We start from the raw sequence: 8453 nt of genomic DNA on the forward strand, positions 1-8453 counted from the left end.
AGCGGGAGCTTTGTCCCAGTGGGCCGGTCGACCTGTGGGCCGGCAGCGGCGAGAGTCCGGCAACGCTGATGCACAAAGCCAAAAAAAAAAAGACAGTCCTGTGTTGTGTTGAAGTCCCGCTGTGTGTGAAAGCATGCAGGCGGATATGGCCGAGACTGTCCTCTGATCCCGAACACCCTGAAAATGTCACCAGAATTTATATTGTTTTAAGTAAAATACATCTCTCAGTATACAAAAAATATATATTTTTCCATTGTTTTAAGGTCCTGTGTATGAAACTGAGACATTAAAGGTATAATATGCAGGATTTTCCCAAAAAATAACGGACTCATACAGAAGTAATCCCGCTGATGAGAGGCAGTGGATTTACCTGCAGACATTTCTAGGATTTCATAATGTTTCTGGGATTTTAACACATTTTTAAGGTTCTAGGACATTTTTAGGATTTTTGGACATTTCTAGGAATTTAACACATTTCTAGGATTTTAAGACGCTTCTAGGATTTTAGCACATTTCACGGATTTTAGGATTTTTTTCTGACATTTCTCAGATTTTTGGGCATTTCTAGAATTTTCTGACATCAGACATCAGATTTTTTGGACATTAGGATTTTGGGACATTTCTTGGATTTGAGGGCGTTAAAGTCCTAGAGATGTCCTTAAATCTGAGAAATGTCTTTAAATCCTAAAAAAAACCCTCTTTTAATCCTAAAGCCTCCTTAAATCCTAGAAATGTCCTAAATTCAAACAGGCGTCCTAAAATTCTAGAAACATCCTAAAATCATAAAATGTCCAGGACTCTTAGAAACACCTTAAAGTCCTAAAAAAATATTCAGTATTCCTATTATACAACAATTAAAGCAAAATTATTATATTTCATTTCTGCAAATCGAGCTGCCTGAATCCTGCACACTGCTCCTTTAAAGCGCTCTTTTAAGCGTTTCTACTCAGTCAGAAACAACAAACTGCAGTTTGACTTGCCAATAATACACCCTCTTATTTGGGTCTAAGCTGGGAACATAATCTGATGAACTGAGTGCAGTTTTAATGACCGTTTCCACAACATAACAGATAGTTAAAATATTTCAAATTGACAGCTACAGTAGATATAGCTGAAGTGGATGGGCTCCAATTTGAGATTCACTATATTTAACACAATTAACAGCATGTAACGAGCCACTAAGTGACTTTACTTGAAGTGTTAATTAGATTTGATTATTTTAGATAAAACTTAAATGATGCTTGAAGGGAGACAGGGTCACAGCAGCAGCGCTGAAATGGAGACAGTGGGTAGGAGTGAAAAATATGATATTTAGTGAGGCAATTAATAATGGAACGAAATGAGAGCCGTACGACAGAGGGACAGTATCGTCTCTGACAGCGCAGCGCCGGAGACGTGCTTATCAAGCGGACAGATGGAAGAGCTGGAGGACAAACTGTGGACAGAGCGTCTTTGATTTTCCACAAACACGCAGGGATTCTCAGCTCGCTTTGTTTGAGGGCCACTTTTGTAAAAATGACTGAAGGCCGGGGGCCAGTCGCAGGAGCCCAACCGTTTCTCTGAGTTTGTGGACTTTTCTAGGATTTTAGGACGTCTCTAAGATTTAACACCTTTCTAGGGTTTTACATGTTTCTAGAAGTTTAGGACATTTCTAGAATTTAAGGATGTTTCAAGGAAGGCCAAGATTTAAGGACATTTCTTGGATTTAAGCACATTGGTAGTATTTTAGGACATTTCTGGGATTTTAGATCATTTCCAGAATTTTGCGATGTTCCTTGGAATTTGGACATTTTATGGATTTCAGGACATTTTAACGATTTTAAGACATTTCTAGTATTACAGGATACTGGTAGTACTTTAGGATGTTTATAGGATTTTTGGACATTTCTAGAATTTCAGGACATTGGTAGTACTTTAGGATGTTTATAGGATTTTAAGACATTTCTAGAATTGTGGGATGTTCCTAGGAATTTGGACATTATGGATTTTAGCACATTTCTACAATTTTAGGAAATTTCTACAATTTTAGGACGTGGACATTTCTAAGGTTATGGGACATTTTCAGGATTGACGGACGTTTCTAAGATGTCAGGATGTTTCCAGGATTTTCAGGCAATTCTGATTTATAAGATTTTAGCATGGTTTAATGATTTTGAAAGACTTTTTTGTAAAGATTTTTGGATGTTTTTAGGATTTAAGTATATTTCTAGTATTTTAGTATTTGTCTAGTTTCTAGGATTCTCTTGAATTTTATGATATTTGTAGGATTTTAACACGTTTCTCAGATTTTAGGACATTAGTGTCTTAGCTAGGGCCTCTGCCGGGGGTGTGGGGGATCCTCCGTCGGCTTTTTTTTTTTGATCAACAAGCTCTATGTTGATGCTGTTTGATGCTCTCTGACACCTTATGGAGACTAAAAGCACAAAAACAATTCCTCAATCTCTCTTTCTTTTTGTAAATTAGAAAATGGTCGGGGGCCGCCCGGCGCCCTATCGGGGGCCAGATTTGGCCCGCGGGCTGTAAGTTGAGTATCACTGCTGTGATGTGTGTCACGGTTTGATCCTGCCTTTATCTGTTCTTTGCCATATAGCCCCATGCTGTCCTCTTCTCTATCCACAGTCCACACTGAGACTGCTTACAGCTGAACCCTGACAGAAAGCTTAACGCTGCGAGGTCAAACCTAAAGTCCGAGCCTCAAAGGCCCGCGCGGCGAGCAGCGGACACGGCCACAGATTACCGTCTGGCCGAGCTGACTGCGGACAAAAGGAGTGGACTGTCTATGTCCCTTCTTTTTTTTTAAACATTTCGACATCTAGCCCCGGCCAGTTTTTGAAGTCGAGTCTTATCGTGGCGAGCGGCACAGATGAGCCTCTCCGTATCCTCGCTTTTATCAGATCAGATGGTGACAGGGCGGACGCTAGCGGGAGGCGATTCAGCAACTTGGAAACGCTGCTGGAGGACATGAAAAGCTTCCTGAGAGACGAGGACGACTTTCTCCTCGTCCGTCTCTCATCTTCTCTGACTAACACGTCTTCATGTGTGTCCCGTGGAGACATGCTCGCTTGCAATTATTTGATTTGTTTGCATCTGTTACGTAAACTGCAGGTAACGATGCACCTGGCGTCATGGCTGGAACTGACAGGCGGTCCCAGAAAATCGACAGTGAATGAGTAAATCCTCATATTACTGCAGAAGGATGACACTGCTGATGCTCCATGCACAGCGCAAAGTGCTTCCGCCTAAACATGTCACTGTCTGTCTCACATTTTTTCGTCTGCACAGTCGTCTTTGTTTGAAAACCAAAAGAAATATATCTTTTTTTCCCTTTTGTAAGTAAAAGGCTGTGATTTCTTTGGAGGCCTCACTGTGGACGTGCACTGTCAGGAGTCTATTTATAGAGAATATTCACAATCATCTTTGCACAGTAACCGATTTGAGAAAGGTAACTCAAAGCCCTGTCGGTAAAAAATGTTTTTTTATGGCTTTTTTTTTTTTTTTTGCCTCCAAGCTGGCGATCCAGCATGAATGCAACATCTCAAGAACACATTGAGAGATTTTTTTAAATTTTAGTACGAACATCCACGTGGATTCAGGATGAACTGATTCGAATTTGGCCACAGATAAAATAAAATTGAAAAAAACCCCATAAATAATCAAAAAAATTACCTCAAGAAAGTGCTAAAAAAATAATATTTATATTCTGTCTTTTTTCTGTAACATAATCTTAAATCTAAAATTAAGAGAATTTTTCGATATTTTGGATTTAGTAGATCCATGATTACTTAAATTGTTTTTAATTACTTTAGTGCTTGAAAAAACACCAGTAATCACCAAGGTGTGTCTCTGGTGAAGTCAGATGTGTATGATTACCTATATTGTTATTATTGATCCTTAAATCGTCACGTGTCACTTCTCTCCGTCAAACTCTTTGTCTCCGTGTGTTATCAGGTGCTGTGGGTGGTTTCTGCCCTCCTGGCTCGCCTCCAAACAGCCGCACTTCCTCTCCGACGTCACCGCAGCCTCAGCTGGAGCTTACAGCGGGAAAGGTTATTGGCTACGATGTTCCGCGGATGAGGAGGGATCGACGCGGAGAGAGAGAATATATACCTGCAGGTGAGAAATTAATTGAGCCTGTAGATTTTGGTTGCGATTCCTTCGCTCTCTCTCCCTGTCTGCGTGTGTTCTCTGTCAAACACCCCTGAGAACATTTCAGCGGCGGTTTGCGGAGCGCCGTGAATGCAGAGGCATTAGGTCTGAGGAGTCAGACTTTATATATGTGCTTGTCTGCTGCAGTCAGGCCTGTTTTCCCTCAGTGGAGCTGATGACTCCATAACCACATCCGCGAGGCAAAGCGATGTCAAAAAACCAGAAAATCACAAGTAGCACTTAAATTATCCTGTTTCATTTTTGAACTGAGGGAAATAAAAATCTTCAGGACGTGTGTGTGTGTGTGTGTGTGTGTGTGTGTGTGTGTGTGTGTGTGTGTGTGTGTGTGTGTGTGTGTGTGTGTGTGTGTGTGTGTGTGTGTGGGATCTGTGTTTTCATGTGGGGCAAGGTTTCCATAGAGACTAGGCCAGCTAATCCGGCGAGCTGTGGAAGACGGAGAGAGCAGGTCTGAAGTGCTCAGCATTACGGCGGCTTCTAAAAGCTCCCTGCCTCTCAGCGCCTTAGTCTTCATTACCTCCACATCCCCTTTTGATTGGCTGCGTTTATCCTGAGTACCAGGTTTGGGAGAGAACCGTAACCCCACACACCCCCTCCTCCTTCCGCCGCCAGCAACGCACACCACCGGCATCGTTCAAGTTGTCATAGCAACCCCTGAAGGCAGGAATTTGGACTCATAAACTGGATATTGTATCATGTTCTGTACCTGGTAGTTTGGAGACAATGCGCCTCTCCTCTGGCCCCGTCACATACCAGACATCGAGGAAAAAACGGCACAAAAGAGTGATTTTGGTGTATGGTTTGTAGGTGTTAAAATGATACAATAAAAGCACACTGCACGCCCTTGGATGTGCTAAGTGGCGAGATAATTTGGCTCCGTGTGTTTGGGTTGGATGGTGCAGCTTTGTGCAACACTTTGGCAGGCACTCAGTCATCCTGTGATGGAAATAGAAAATTAGCTGGGGGTCTTAAGCCCCTGCGCTCGAGTCGTGCAGCGCCCAGTGTGTTCACATTGCTTATCTGGAGTCAACTTGGACACTCCAGCTCAGTCAGGGGTTTGAATAAATGTTGGCAGGACACGAGAGCCTTCCCATGCTGCTTTGGTTGTGGGCTGGAAGAAGCATTTAGATTCTCAACTTAAAAATCCCCTTTTAGTCGAAAATGTGTCTGTTTTTGTTGCCGAAAATGTCCGACCTTGACTTTATTGGCTTGTTTCTGCAAAGTTTGTCACAAAAGAGGTATTTTCACATTCCCCAAGAGGTCAGAGGTCAACTGTGAAATCAAAATGTTCTATAAAAAATACTTTTCGGTCCACTGCTCAGCGTCTCAGGAACAGAAGGAAAGATTATTGTTCAGATACTGAATTTGTGATGCTGAGCTTGAACCTGATTGTTAGTATGTTTTGCTTGTGAAGCGTCCATGTTTTCACTCAACGGGTTTCCAGTACTGGTTTGGGTAATAAATGTCGAGAGCCTGCTCCCACGCGGAGATGTCCGAGAATCCACTCCAGCCCGGACCTATGTGACAGCCTAGTCCAGCACGGAAATGTGTGACAGCGCGCTCCAGCGTGTACATGTCCGCTGCACGCTCCAGTTTTACAAACTCTCATTACACCGAGGAAAATCTCACGCCAAAACACAGCGAGGGCAGAAGTGTTGAACAAACATGTAAAAAAGTGAACTACTTTGACTCTACGGAAGTGGAGTGTTTGACAGCCACAGCATTTCAGGTTTAATCAGACTTTGGATGAATTATTTAGAAATGCCAGGACGCATCGCTCCGTGTCTCATCCAGCCGCTCGCGCTGAGCTCTCATTATTATTACCAGGGGCAGATGTAATGTTTTGGGGGCCCGGGGCCACAAGCACATGAGCTTATTTTCAGCCTTTCTCTAACTGCGAATGTTGGCAGGCTGTTAGCACAGAAGTTTGACAGAAGTTGAAGTCAGAGTCCTGCAGTCAGGAGAGGTTGGCCTGTTATCAGCACAATGTGCTTCAATTTACCTGAAGTTTGTTTATGATGGAGCTTTTCATTTTTATATAATGCTGGAAGTTTTAATAAATAATAATAAATCATACGGTTATTATACTCCAACACACCATGGTCACATGAAACTGTGTCAGTGAACTATGAGGGCAAAAAACATAGGTCCTCCTGTTGGTGATGCCTGTTCTACAGTAAATTTGTCATGTTCAATGTCTGACAGGAAATAAATAAATATTGATTTGATGTATATCGTGATATATATCGATATCGAGTGATATGAAAAAAAATATCATGATAAGACTTTATTCCATATCGCCCTAGATCGAGGTAGGCTTATCTTATCACATATATAAAGAGTTGTTGGTATTTTGCCGTAGACTTTGCGCTGAGAATAGTTGCTCAGGGCCACATCTGTTTCTGGCTGTCTGCTGCCAATCTGATGTTTCTGTCAACAAGAGCTAGCAAAATACTGGGAGCAAATGCACAGCAATAATGCAATAACGCCTTAAATGAAAATAAAGGAATTAAATTAAACACTCCCCAGCCAGTAGACGTGTTTAAATTCGCATAGAAAAAATTACATTTAATGTGGATGAAGCAGGAGCGTTAGTAAAACAGCCTGCATTTATCTATCAATTAATATGAGTGATTCTTACAGCATCTGTCGTCCGCAGCTGCTTTATACTGTATGAAAAGCTCATACTGCAGTTAATTAAATCCCTGCAGCCATCTGAAGGCGGCAGGACAGATACTGTATGTTGATTAATCTACGGCGTCTGATTTCGAGAAGTGCAGTGCCATTACGCAAGGCCATTTACTGTGTTTACCTTTATTAAATCACATGCAAACGACAGTAAGCTGCTACAGAAACGCCACACACACCTCTGCACGCATCAGACGGGGCGCTTATAACTCCATATTCTGCCTGTTTATGAGGCAGACTTCGAATTAATGAGGCTCATTAATCCTGTGCATCACAGCCTCGTTTCAAGTATGTAAAATACACTCGAAAATACATGAAATATAGTAACTGACGTGGTGTTGGGTTGATGCAATGATCTTTTTATTATTTATTTCTGTCATTATTGAACTTATTGTGGACAAATCATTACTTTTGGTGCAGTGTGTTCACATCGTGCCGCTCTACAACTTCCACACAATAATATGATTTTCCTGGAGAAACGCCTTTTGCATTTGTGGAGCTGTTGTTGCCATGCCACGCTGCGATTGGCCCGGCTGTTTCGGAGCGATGGAGCCAGTGATGTGACTGGCTGAGAGTGTAATTATTAATCACCACACCCTCTAATTTATACGTCCACTTCAGCCAACCCTTTTGCACTTTGCACTGCTGCACATGCGGGAGCCAAAATAGCAGATGTGCCTGGAGACGCCCACACGGTCCACGCGCCCTGAGACCTCCCACTCTGCACGCCTTTTTGCACTTGTGATTAAAATAGTCCGTTTAAAAGACAGGCCTGGAGACACATTGATGTATTTTTTTTGGAGCTTTCACAAGCACATTGAAGTCTTTGAATCATCACAATTTAAGCCTTTAGGTAAAATGTGTGTGACATACGTGACGTGACATGACATATGTGGCGTACATGATGTTGTGTATGTGACCTAATGCACCTGACGTACGTGATGTGATGTATGTGACACGATGTGTGTGACATACGTGACGTGATGTACGTAGCATGTCATACTTGACGTGACATAGTTGATGAGACATTTGTGACCTGATGTGTGTGACATATATGTGACATACATGACGTTTGGATTTGACATATATCATGTGTGAAATGTACAAGATGTGACATATAATATGTGACGTGATGTATGTGATGTTACATTGCATTACATACTGCCAAAAATTAAGTTTATTTGTAAAAGACAGCGTATGTAATGAGCGTTAGGCCATTCCTGAGAGAGCAAAAACAAAGCTGGAGGGCTCCTCGACTGTCACATTTTGACGTTTGGGGCCACTGACCGAGTGTTGGTATTTGACATGTTGGGAGTGAGAATTTGTCACTTTTAACACCAAAAAAGAAGAAGCTGATGAACGAAATGCCAAATTTGTAGGAGTTCACAAATGAGTGGGTGACGTCATGATTGCTGCGTTTATTAGCATTAGCAGTCTTTGCATGTAACACAATATCCAGTTCTCTTTTTACATCTGCGGTTTAAATGAATCTGCTGCCTTTTATACGCAGGTTTCCTGCTTCTTACATCAATGGAACATCAAACTGCAAGATTTCGGGGTATTGAATTGGACAGTTTTCAAACTCTTTGGAGCCACTTACT

The sequence above is a fragment of the Plectropomus leopardus genome, chromosome 22 (genome assembly GCF_026936395.1).
Source record: "Plectropomus leopardus strain MGB_pleo_1.0 chromosome 22, ASM2693639v1, whole genome shotgun sequence".
Taxonomy (NCBI): Eukaryota; Metazoa; Chordata; class Actinopteri; order Perciformes; family Serranidae; genus Plectropomus; species Plectropomus leopardus.